At 24.6% G+C, this 12,995-nt stretch overlaps 1 non-coding gene across 1 annotated transcript; it reads right to left on the bottom strand.

The window, feature by feature from the left end:
- Window positions 1-4,081: 4,081 nt before the first annotated feature.
- Trnan-guu (transfer RNA asparagine (anticodon GUU)) lies at window positions 4,082-4,154 on the bottom strand. The gene has a single exon. It is a non-coding gene; the product is annotated as a tRNA-Asn (tRNA).
- Between the last annotated feature and the right edge of the window lie 8,841 nt (window positions 4,155-12,995).

Raw genomic sequence — 12,995 nt, forward strand, 5'->3', positions numbered from 1 at the left:
GTGAATTTGCGCTCAACTTTTTTTTTATTTCTATTAACGAAAACTTAGATGAACTATGAAAGACTTTGTATTAAATTTTCAAAGTTTTTGAACAAGCGAAAATATTTGTATTCACTTTCATAGAAAAAAAAGTAAATTGAAATTTTCACTTTTGACTCACCAATACACACTAGATCTAATTTTCCTCCAAAAACTCCCAAAAAGTTTATAATTGAAGAATTTTTGCTACATCAAAATGTAAACAAACATTAAAATAAAAATAAGAAATACACATCATTGTAAAATCAATTCATTCATACAATTTATGTTTGGTTCAAGTATAGTATCGTTATAATAGTTTATAAATTGAAAACAGAATTTTGTTAATAGAATATATATATATATATATATTTAAATATAAATAATAAATATTGTATTTTAAACTATAATTATTTATACAGTCAATATAGATCAGTATTCAATCAGTGCAATATTAATTTAAAGCATAAAAGTATATTAAATGAAAATATAATCATTAAAAGTAAGTACTGACAGGAACATAAACTGGGCGTATAATAATGCTTCGTTTTGCTTCGCTTGCTTCGGCAGTCGGCACAACCCAATATGTGTATAATTGTTATACATTCGAGAGCAATGATAAATCATAGCATTCTATAAAACCGATTCTGAAAGAAGTTCAACTCACTAGTAGTTTCTATATAGTGTTTATAAGTGACTACAATAATGACAATTTTAAGTGCTCGTAAAAATAATTTATTGAATACAATAAACTAATAAAGTAATATTGAAGTAAATTATACAAAAATATCCAAATCTAGAAATTGTATTAAAATAAATCTAAAAATTAACTTATCGTACACAAATACAATATTATAAATTATAAGATATGATACTTATGTTCTATCCTGTTTTTTTTTTAAATTCTCAATACTGATATATTGTAAAATTTAAAAGTCTTTTTTTTATAATTATTTAAATAATAAACGCTTAAAAAAGTTGTGAAGATATCTTAGATACAATATTTTATGTTTTAGATACACATATGTTGTGCCTTGTAATTGGCTACCACCTACCAAATTATATACTTGGTTACCAAATTAAGAATATACATAGTTAAAAATATAATATAAGTGTAACAGACGTTAGTAATAACATTAATTATATTGTATATAGAATAATAATTATGTTGTAAGGTGATGGACTTTATTTATAAAATCATAATTTTGTTATAAGGTGATGGAGTTTAATTTTATTAATTTATATTACATACGAGTACATATCTTAACTCAACACTTCATAAAATATTGTGAAACAGAAGATACAAAGATACATGATGAATAATATTATAATACCTACTAACATTGTGAATTTATAAAATTTGAATTTAATGATAAGTCATTGCATACAAAAATAATAATTCTGTATAGAAATAGAGTGTCAATTATTGTTAGAATTATTAATAATACTGTAGGTTGAACTAATTTTTGCTAAAAACACATATTAGTTATTTAATTATTATAAAATAATAATAAAGGGCTGAATACAACAACTAGGCAAGTGTTAACAGTTTAAAAAAAAAATTACTTTTTAACTATTTCAATTAAAGCTATTGAACTTATATTTTAGTTATTATCAACATTTTTTTTTTTTTTTTCTATAAGAACTGATAATTTAATTATTATTGTGTTTATAATTTTTTATAATTTTACATACCATTATTATAAAAACGTGCTTGCGCATAAATATATTGATACCGTGTAGAAGTAATCGCAATACTCGCTAGTACTTTGATCTCAAATACCTATTATATTTTTTAATTGATATAATTATTTAATACATTTTTTTAATATAACCCTCAAAATATTGATATCCTAAAACCATTAGATTTCTAATTGTAAAATGCTTATAATATTATTATTATTATCACATCTTTTAAATGGGTAAATTACTAAATTACACGATATAGGTATTCACAATATAATTAAACATACTAGAATATATATTATTTTTAATCCAATAAAATTCTACATAATGTGTTATATATACAGAGTAAAGACTGATTATTGTGCAATCCGTGAAACACAAATAGATCGCTTCAAATGACGAAAACAGAGTATAGTTACATTTGTTTAAGAATTTAATACTCTGAAAAACTGTACATTTAATTATACCTACTACACTGTCTTTATAAATATACAATAAATTAAATTCGTTCGAAATAGGCTTATAAAACGTGAGTAGGGTAAGAAAAACAATGGGAATCTTTCTTAATAAGTCCGAGCAATCAATCAGCCCGCCAAACAAACCAATTTAAAAGTGACTAAACCTCTAACGTTTTAAATTGTAATCAATATAAACATTATACACTGTTTTTGGAGAAAAAATATAATTGATGTATGTTTTCGTGGAGCTTTTATTGTTTTGACTTTGTTTTTTCCATTCTATTATGTTCATTCTGGGTTTAATGATGAACGAAATAAAAAAAAAAATCGTTTAATTTCAAAGATCCGAACAATTAATTTCGTTAGTCGAAATCAGTAAAACTTTATTATTGTCATTGAAATAATCGCAGAGCGCGTAACGCTGTAGTGGTGTCCTCTTATGAAAAATGAATGTTAATATATTATATTTATTTTTTGTTTTTTTTTTCTGTCATAACTGAGAAAATGACAAAATTAATCATAACCATGGATTCTAAGGTCGAGGAGAGTTTATTACCACGGTTCATAAACAGACCATTTATGCAAATTAATATTCAGCGCAAGTGGCTTTTGAAAATATTTATGTTATTTGGTTTTAATTTAAATTTGGGTTTTCTTATAAAATGCACCTCGCATAATTTTCAAGATTAACAAAATTCAATTTTTTTAGTATCGCGAAAAAAAAAATAACGATATATCAAATGTAATAATGTTAAAACCATTGGAATGGAGAAAATATGTCAGTTATTTGTTCATTAAAGTCGGACGACTCGTTGAATGTAAATACAATTTTAATCAAATTTCGTCATTATCACTATAACGGTTTCTTTGGGCGTATGCCGTTCTCGAATGCGTGTTTTTAATGGTCACGTGGACTTGCAATGGTTTTTTTTTATTCTAGAACGCTTGACACAGTTTTTCCAGCTTTTATACAAATATATTACGATAAAAACACAGGTACGATTCAAATAATCAAATTATGACGAATATTTTTCTGTTAAATTTGTTGTATTTTTAACGTGACTTTTTACCATTTATCAAGAATTATGAAAATACAATAATTATTATCTAATTATCTCAATCCCGTTTTTAATAATAACATTAATATTATTGTGTACTCTTATTGCACCACGTTAAACACTATTTTTATAATTTTTTTTAGCCATCAAAATTTCTGGTTTCGCAATAAAAATCGTCTGGATTTATTAATCACGTCTTATGCTTTCTACTCTGATCACGATAAAAAGAAGACAAAACGAATACAGCTTGTATACATTTTAGATGCCAATTTTCACGACATTTAGTTGCATTATACTAATTCACCCGAAGGCTGGTTTTTTCGTTGTTGTGAATGCAATAATTGTATAATGTATTGTTATAATATAAGTAAATAATATTTTTTTTAAATATTATTCAATAATTAGGTACATAGTAAAAAAGTTTTAATCAAGAAAGTTTCATTATAAATCATTGCAATTATATCACTTTTAATTTATGAACTTATCAATTTAAATTTGCTTGCTAATATTTTTTGTTTTTTTCTGTTATGATGTACTGGATATTGTAACATTGTAATATTTTCAGTTAAAGTATTAAAGACGTGTTATTCACGTCTAAATAATTTTATTCTAAATTGGTCTGTTCAAAAATTATTCAATATTAAAATCAAAACACTTTTATTTTTATAAAAATATTCATGAAAAATTATTAATTATTTTTAAACATTAGATGTCACAGAAGTTGTAATAATTAAATACAATTTAATATTCGACGGATGAAAAGTTATTTATTGTCTTTAGATAATAAATTTAATTTTTATATTGAATACACGTGCAAAGAAAAAGACAATAAAGATGAGTCGGTAGATGAAAAAAATTAATCGCCCCCGGGTGGGCTCGAACCACCAACCTTTCGGTTAACAGCCGAACGCGCTAGCCATTGCGCCACGGAGGCTTGTGTTGAGATGTAGAGTTCAAATATTATATAGCTTAATTTACATTAATTTATGTCACATGAATACAGTAAGAATTTTTTTATATTTAATTTCTTTAAAACAAAACTATATTCATTAATTGAAACTATTTACTAATTACAACCACAGCTGTATTAACCACGTGAAATTTAATAATTTATTATTATCTATTATAATTAATAATTTATGAAACCTACCTATATGCCACTCGAGTAGATAGAGTACTGGTTTATAAATTATTTCATAAAGGTTATTTCACCTATTTTTCGATTGTATTACCTACATGGCTACATATACAAATTATGAAACTGTAATGAGCTCGTGAAGTTAATACCTAACCGGTCTAGGAATCTTAATTTAATCAAATTTGAATCAAAACTGTCAAAATTGGTATTGGATTTTTTTCTATTTTTATTGTGTATTTACTATTTAGGTACCTGTGGCACCTAACAAATATACGTTTTAATACTTTTAAGGTCGTAGCCTTTTGGATGATAACCATATTTCCACAATTTATTAATAATATACATATAATCTGAACATTTCTGATTTTTTTTTTATTCTCATAACTCCAAGAGAATTGGTGTATCAGAATAATTAATTATGATTAATTATAAAATTATAAGAAATAGGAAAATTTAAAATTGTCCAAACTTCTCAAATTACTCGTGGTTTATTTATTTATCATCAGAAGTCATTAATAAAATATAAACATTGAATACTACGTAAACATAATAAATTAGGCAAATAGTAGATACTAGGTAATAGATACTGATAAGTGATAATACATGCTTGTCATTTATTATATTTAATTTAATAAAACAAATATTTAAAATTAAATTAATATTATGAGTTATGACGGCAATATGGTATATATAAGAATGGGGAAAATGAAATACAACGATTGGGCCGTAGATTTTTATTAAATACATCTGTACTAGTACAAGGAATGAGCAACTTTATTCATAATAATACAATGAATGAAGAAATACAGGAATTAGATATATTCATTTGAACGGGGATTTAATTTAATGTTTAATGAACATAATATGTTCCGATCTAAGATCTTAATTGACAATAAAAAATATAACAAATATTATATTTATCAATATAAATGGGCCACCTCTTAGTATAGGGAACCCAACCAAATATGTTGGAAGCTGGCTGTTGCAGCACAGATCGGCCGATGATTACCGTTCGAGGAAAGTGGAGCCATTAGAAAAATAAAGTGGACAATTTTATACATTATAAATAATAAATAAATACATTTTCTATAGTGGAATTATATATTATTATGTATTTAAATATAATATTTATAATAATAGATAAATTTAAGTTAATACGGGTAGTATACGGGGGGTGTGGAGGGCAGAGCCCCCCACGTATTACATATTTCTCAATTTAGGTGTATACCAAAAAAAAGTATTTACGACTACACCACTGCTTTTAAATCATGGAAATAATCCATACTTACAGTAGGCAAATGTAATGGTATTATTGAATACTTTTGGTTTTTCTTTCTCGGTAAATATTGCTGGGAAAATATTATTTGGTATTTAGATACCGCAATAATAATAATTTTATTCAGTGTGGGTGGAGTGGGTAGAGTGGGTGGAGCGACAAACAATAAACAAATATAAATTACCATAATATACTAGTATAATACTCAAAGGCCAATGTTACGTTTATTACAAAACTTTTTTTTTTTTAACTTTTATTTTTAATACATACAATCTATAAATACATTTTACAATAAGCATGTTTGAGGAATTACGTTTAATGACATGATTGACTTGATGAAGTAATCACCCAGCGGCAACACTTACTGGCAAGAGGGTTAGAATTATTTTAGGTCACGGTTCCAGCTACGCTTTAACCTTCTAGGTGGGTTCCCAGGAATGGACTCAGAGTTTAGAGGAAGGATTAGAGGGTTAGAGTGGTTTGCAAGACGGGCACGGAAACGTTTGTAGGAGTTTTTGGCTTCTTCTTTGACAATGAGTATTTTTAAGTCTGAATGTAAGGTATGATTTGAAACATACGGAGGGGCGCATGTAATCATGCGTAGTGAGGTTGATTGGAAAGTTTGGATTTTATAAATATTTGATTTTTTTGCTGATCCCCATAGTTGGATACCATATAACCAAATTGGTTTAAGGAGGGTTTTGTATAGTAGCAATTTTGTATTAATGTTAATTTTTGATTGTTTCCCTATAAGTGGAAAGAGTGCTCTTCGTCTGGCATTTAGTATGAGCCGTTTTTGTTTAATATGTGCGGCCCAGGTAAGTCTTTTGTCTAGTGTCATACCCAAATACTTAACGTTATTACAAAACTATAAGAAAATAACCAAAAGTATTTGAGTGGGAAGTATTTGAAATATTATATACGAAATGCACATACTCGGGCTTAAACGATTTTTAGAACGTTTGAATAGATTTTTTGTTTAATATCAATAAAATTTTACATTTTTACCAACAATAAATTGTATTATAATAAATTATAAAATTAAAATTGTATTTACTTATAAATAGTTTTATTATTGTGGTATTGACCAATTGGTATTATTACAATGTTTAAACATCATAATATCATAATATGATACTTTTTTAAATATATTTTAAAATTACGTGTTACTACTTACTAGTTAAACATTTTATGTAGACTACTAAATCTGGAATTTATTTTATACATGTTTAGATTTATGTATTATGTTGAATATTTTATATTGGATATTTATTTGATTTTTATTACATAAACATTAGGTTATATCTTCTACGGATTATTAACAAGAAAACATAGAAATGTCGAAATTTCAAATTAGGTACCTATATATTATAGTATACTACCTAACTGAAAATATATTCTTAAATATATATTTATAATAGCAGTGATTAATAATACTGTATGTTTTAAACTTTTATCGTGATTTTGATTTCAATAAACAATCATAGTATTTTTTAGATACTTCCCTGTCCCTGCATTGATTATACATATATATTGCATATTTGCATAGATTAATAATAAATTAATAACTAATAAATAGGTGTATTTTATTTTATAATTGATGTTAATATTACACATACTAGAAAATCGAATTTTATATTTTTTTAGATTCTGAGCAGAACGATAAATTTATTGATTTTGCAATATGTTTTCAGCTTTTTTTTTTAAATTTTCGTTAAAATATATTTCGCTTGTTCAAAAACCTTGGAAATGTAATACAAAGTTGTTCAAAAGTTGTTATTAATAGAAATTAAAAAACGTTGAGCGTTATCTACAAAAAAAAGGCTAAGTGTTTGAAGTTAGAATTTTAACGAATTTCGTTAAAATCATGGTTTTTCAACCTAAAAGTATATTAAAAAAAAATGTCTATCAGAAAAGTCGAATACATTTTTTATGAACGTTTGAAGTTCAAATTTTTACATTCCACCAGTAAAATAACTATTTCTCCTATTTTGTTGTTAATCAAAAACGAATAACTGAAGATATTTGATATAATTCTACAATCATTTTCTATACATTTTATAATTTTTATATAATACATAAGTTGTTCTTCTTTCTATATAAACATATTAAAAATACATAGGAATACTATTTTCATAAAATAGGTACATTTAAAGTTCAAATTTTAATGAATAATGACATTATACATACTTAAATTATGAATATACCTATAAGGATATTCACTATTTTATTATAATTTATAATATTGTTCACGAGCACTAAAACGTTAACGTATAATATTAATTTTACTTTACGCAATAACATTTTAAAAATACGTATTTAATTTTAAGATATTACTTGTTTGTATTATGAACGTATTCACACTTTCTTACGCTTAACTGATATTGATTTGACATTTAATGCAACAATATAATTAATTAAGTGTTTCCGACAAAAATTAAATCAATCAACCATAATGCAAATAGTTACATACATAATTCAGTTACATAAGCTGACAAATTGTCTCCGCTCAAAATCGTTTTTCGTATACATGCAATAGTGTGATTAATACAATGATTCAAATTTGACATATTCATTACTACTGCAGTGACCCCCGTGTGGGTGTACACACACTATTATACAGCAAAGCAGTACTAACTATTTTATTTTATTTATTATAGTCTTCAAGAAATTAAAAAAGTGCCCCGCCGAAAATGTTCATGGTCCCACGAGTACATCATTTGAAATACAAATTCATTAAATAGTTAATAAAAATAGTTAAATAATTATAACTTACTAGAACTTATGAAAAAACTAAACTTTAATTTTTTCTCACATAACTATCTTTTCTCTGGATGTTATTAAATACACGATTAAATACTGTATATTCACGAAAAATAACTTTATTTAAAAAATGTTTATACTTTATATATTAAATGTTGTATTAAAAATATAATTATAAAATTATAGTTTAAATACAAACGTGTACACTTGAACATGGTCGAATTCAATATTCAAATGATCTTTTAAAACACTCCAAACACTGATTTTGCATTACCTATAATTAGGTATCTAGATAGTATTTTTAAAATGGTAGATAATTGGTATATTATAATATGATTTTTATGGTTTATCACGATATACCTATCTAATACGTCGAATAAAATATTTTTGTAAACATAATAATGCACAAATATTAATATCTGTCATTTCATATAGTGAAAAATGATTATCGCTAAACATTATTGTTCGTTATAGATAACTATTAATAATGATTTTAATCTTAATGATATAAAAAATATAAAGAAACACGTATTTCCCAAATTTTAAGTTATTACAGCTTCACGTAAGTTCTGTTACGTTATAGGTATTGTATTCTTTTGTAACGAGTTACAAACTGAGCTAATCGCAGTGTAATACGAAATTAATATACCGATTTTTAATATTTAGTTATTTATTTATTTATTTGCATATAAACGGGCTTGAACCCAGGTTAAAAGGGTACATATAATATAAATATTTAATAAACCAAAAATATGATTGATTAATAATACTAATAATTACAGCTAAAATTAACTTATAAACTAAGGAAGTAGGGGTCCTCATTTGCTAATTGAACGGAATACATAATTATATTATAGTATATGGTACACTTATAAAAACTTAAAAACTATAAACTTATACACTTATACTACACTTGTAAAAATTATAATAATTTTCTCTTAATATTTAGCTAAATTAATAGACATAATTAAATTAAATTTATATTTAATTTGTTAAAAGTAATTATAAGAAATATAATTTTATTTAATCTTTAGAGTTAAAATGAATTGGTAAGTTTGTTAAGATATTGTTATTCATAATTAAATTAATTGTAAATTGTTCATCCACTGAATTGCAGATTATTAATCATATATTATTACCTCTTACCTAAAAACTGCAGGCATCAATGTAAAAAGCGTTTTTGTAGTTATATAATATACTTATTACTACTTCATAGTTTCCATGGTTCTGACATGAGCAGCTTTTCTCGACTTGAAAGTACTTGTATACATCCTTTATATTTTTGACAACTTTTAGAGGTGAGATTTCAGATAACTTAATAGGTACACTAAAAAATGAACCAACTATTTATCAATTTATCTATAGAATGAAGGCCAATTTTTCCCTTTTTACATCATTTGACAGCTTCACGTCAATCAGCCATTTGAGTTGCACCTAAAGACTTTCCATTATTTTCTGAAATGTAATTTGTGTGCAGGGTTTCGTCAATCCTTTTTAAGCTCAGCGTGTTCACTTTGACATTATTTCGTCCGTTAAAAGTGTATTTAAATTGTAAACTTTAATCATGTTTAAAGAGCGTTATATATATTATAACTGTAGATTTTAATAACTTTAACTTACAAGATTATACGATTATAATTGAAAATATTATTAAGATAAGTTTTCATATTTACATATGTACATTATTATAATTTTTATTTGTTTGACCAGTAGTTTAAGTATATGGTTAAATACCATTACAGTCACCAAATCTTAATATTTTAAACTTCGAAAATCTTTACCCGTGTTTATTATAAAAGCGTTTAAAATTCGAAAAAATAAACAATAATATTATATCTTCTTTGCACTGAGAAATAATTTGTCGAATACTTATTCATAATCGATATTTATTGTTGCTTTCAATTATTCAAATGTATAATAGTAAATATAAAACGAAAACAAAAATAGTATTGAGTATCGCTATAATGATAACGAAACGTGACAACCGACGAGTAATCTAATCTCAATAATTTATTAATTTATTATTCGTCTCTTTATAGGTGTATAATTTATTTATTTATTTTTATTTTCAGGATAAAATGTCTCTACTTTAAGGTTTTGAAAAATAATACGTACGAGTGTACGACCACTTCAATTCTCAAGACATTAACCTTTAAATGACACGTAAATCCTCTCGAAAATAAATCGATCATTTTTTATTTCCCAGTTTATTACATGTTTTCGGTCGTATACTCATAAAATCGCTAGTATGCTGACTTTGTATCTAAATATTTATTATTCATATGATGTTTAGATATTTTATAAACGATGTCAATCACTGAGAAAAAATTATTATAGTAATTAATTATAATTATATGTCCTAGAGAGAAAAAAACATGATGAATAAATGGATTCACATAGACAAAATAATACTCTGCTACACCGATGACTGTATATTATATTATTATAAATATCATAGTAAAATGAATATTTTATATTTTATGAAATGCGCCACTTTCGCAGTGATTCTCAGTGAGATTCAAACTTAAAACTAACCAGAAAATAAAAAGACGAAGTCCGTTTTAGCTTTATAAACTAGTTTATTCATAATCATTAATCTGTATTAAACGAAGTTTCGTACATTTAATAAAATAATGACTAAATAAATAATTATCATTTTACCTATAATAAATTTCAATGAACGACTCCGTTGTGTTAACAATTTCACTACCTAAAAGTTTTTCATATTTTATTAAAACATTTGCAATATTGACCTTGAATAATGAAAACTATACTTTTATACAAAATATGTATTTATATTTATTTCACACAATTATGGTAAGGATTATAAAATTATATTATAAGTAGTGAACTTATTTAAATGCTCTGAAAAATAAGAAAAATTCCTTAAAAAATACGATTTAATGCACACAGATTTTTTTTTAATTACACAAAAAATGCTCTTAAAATTATTTTTAACATTGAAAAAAATAGTTTAATTATATAAATTTGTATTCTTGAGTATTAATTATTTATATAATTTTCATTATCGTCTAGTTCTCCTGTCTTCTTTTTACTCTGAAAATTATTTCAAAAAAATGAATGAACAATTTAGATAGATACATTCGTTATATTGTATTTCATAATAGCACTGTATAATCAAGTGCTACTTAATTTTATCGAATTTTATCAATCCTTATATTAAAATGACTTAAAAACATAAAAAATATGCAAAATTAAAGTTAATTTTTTTAATTTCTTGATATATGAAATGAACTTTTTGCTTGGAAAGCAATGTTTTAGGACATTCAGAAAAAATGAATTTTGAATTTAAATCCGTTCCCCAGTTATAAGGACCTATAATATCATTTTAAAAATTTTGACGCATCTGAAACTCATAAAATAATATTATAATAGCTAATTTTTATAAAAAAAAAACAAAAAAACAAATAATACTTTTAATTATAATTTAAGTATACCTGCTGTGTTAGGTACTGTATATGAGATTTTTTTACAACGTTGAAAGGACACACGAATGCACAATGCAATACAACATAATGATGATAAAATATTTAACATACATGCGTTTAGTGTGTACAATTCCAAATGATACTTGACAAAAAGACAAAGAATAAAACTGCGTCAGAAATTACGTCTTCATTTATAAAGCAGAAGCATTGTTGTTGAATAGTATAATAAAAAGAGTACTAAATGTCTAAACATTTATACTAAGAAATATGTAAGTATAACAAAACAAATGAATTCTAATAATGTTTTTATGTAAAAATATAATAATATATACGTACTAAGGTAATGTAAAAATCTCAACTGAATATGTGCAATAAAAATGAATAATTAATAAAGAGCTAACTGATTCTCATTACTTAAAAAATAAAAATATACATCATTTTTTATACCGTACTATTTCGTTATAAACTTACATTTTTTTTTTATTACCTACGGTAAGGGATGTGTTCACGGAAAATCCCATATAGTCGAAACAGATTATATATAACAGGATTAAAATAGCAGACATGGCACAATGGGCTTGGCGTTGAGCACTCATCTCGCTAACTATAGCGTAAGATACTAAGATAGTATTGTATTATTTTTAATTTAAAACCTTTGATTAAAAAAAATATACATATATATATATAGTAAAATAACAGCATTTACAGTGATTTGAATTTTGAAATTTAAAAAAAAAATATTGATTCTTAAACGTTTTAAAAATATACTCACAATATAACCTAGTTTGCCTTATTAGGCAACTGTCATAAAATAATTTATTTAGACCTGAGTAATGCAGAATTGGTTCCCGAAAAAATTGCTTTCTAGTATACAATAAATTGTTCGAATTGGTTCCCAAACAAAATTACTTTCCAGTATACAACTATTATAAAATATGTACAAATCGATAATCTTATAATATTTTATTAGGTTTTACGATGTGTGGGAAAGTTTATAAATATAAATTTATATCTAATTGTATCTATGTAGTAGTAATGGTTTAGTTTCACTTAATTATTATTATTGATGTAAGGAAAAAATATTATTAATGACCAATACGTATATATAGCGTTTAATACGAATATATTGTACTGAGCAACATTTTTAAC

This window comes from Rhopalosiphum padi, chromosome 3 (assembly GCF_020882245.1).
Source record: "Rhopalosiphum padi isolate XX-2018 chromosome 3, ASM2088224v1, whole genome shotgun sequence".
NCBI classification, from domain to species: Eukaryota; Metazoa; Arthropoda; class Insecta; order Hemiptera; family Aphididae; genus Rhopalosiphum; species Rhopalosiphum padi.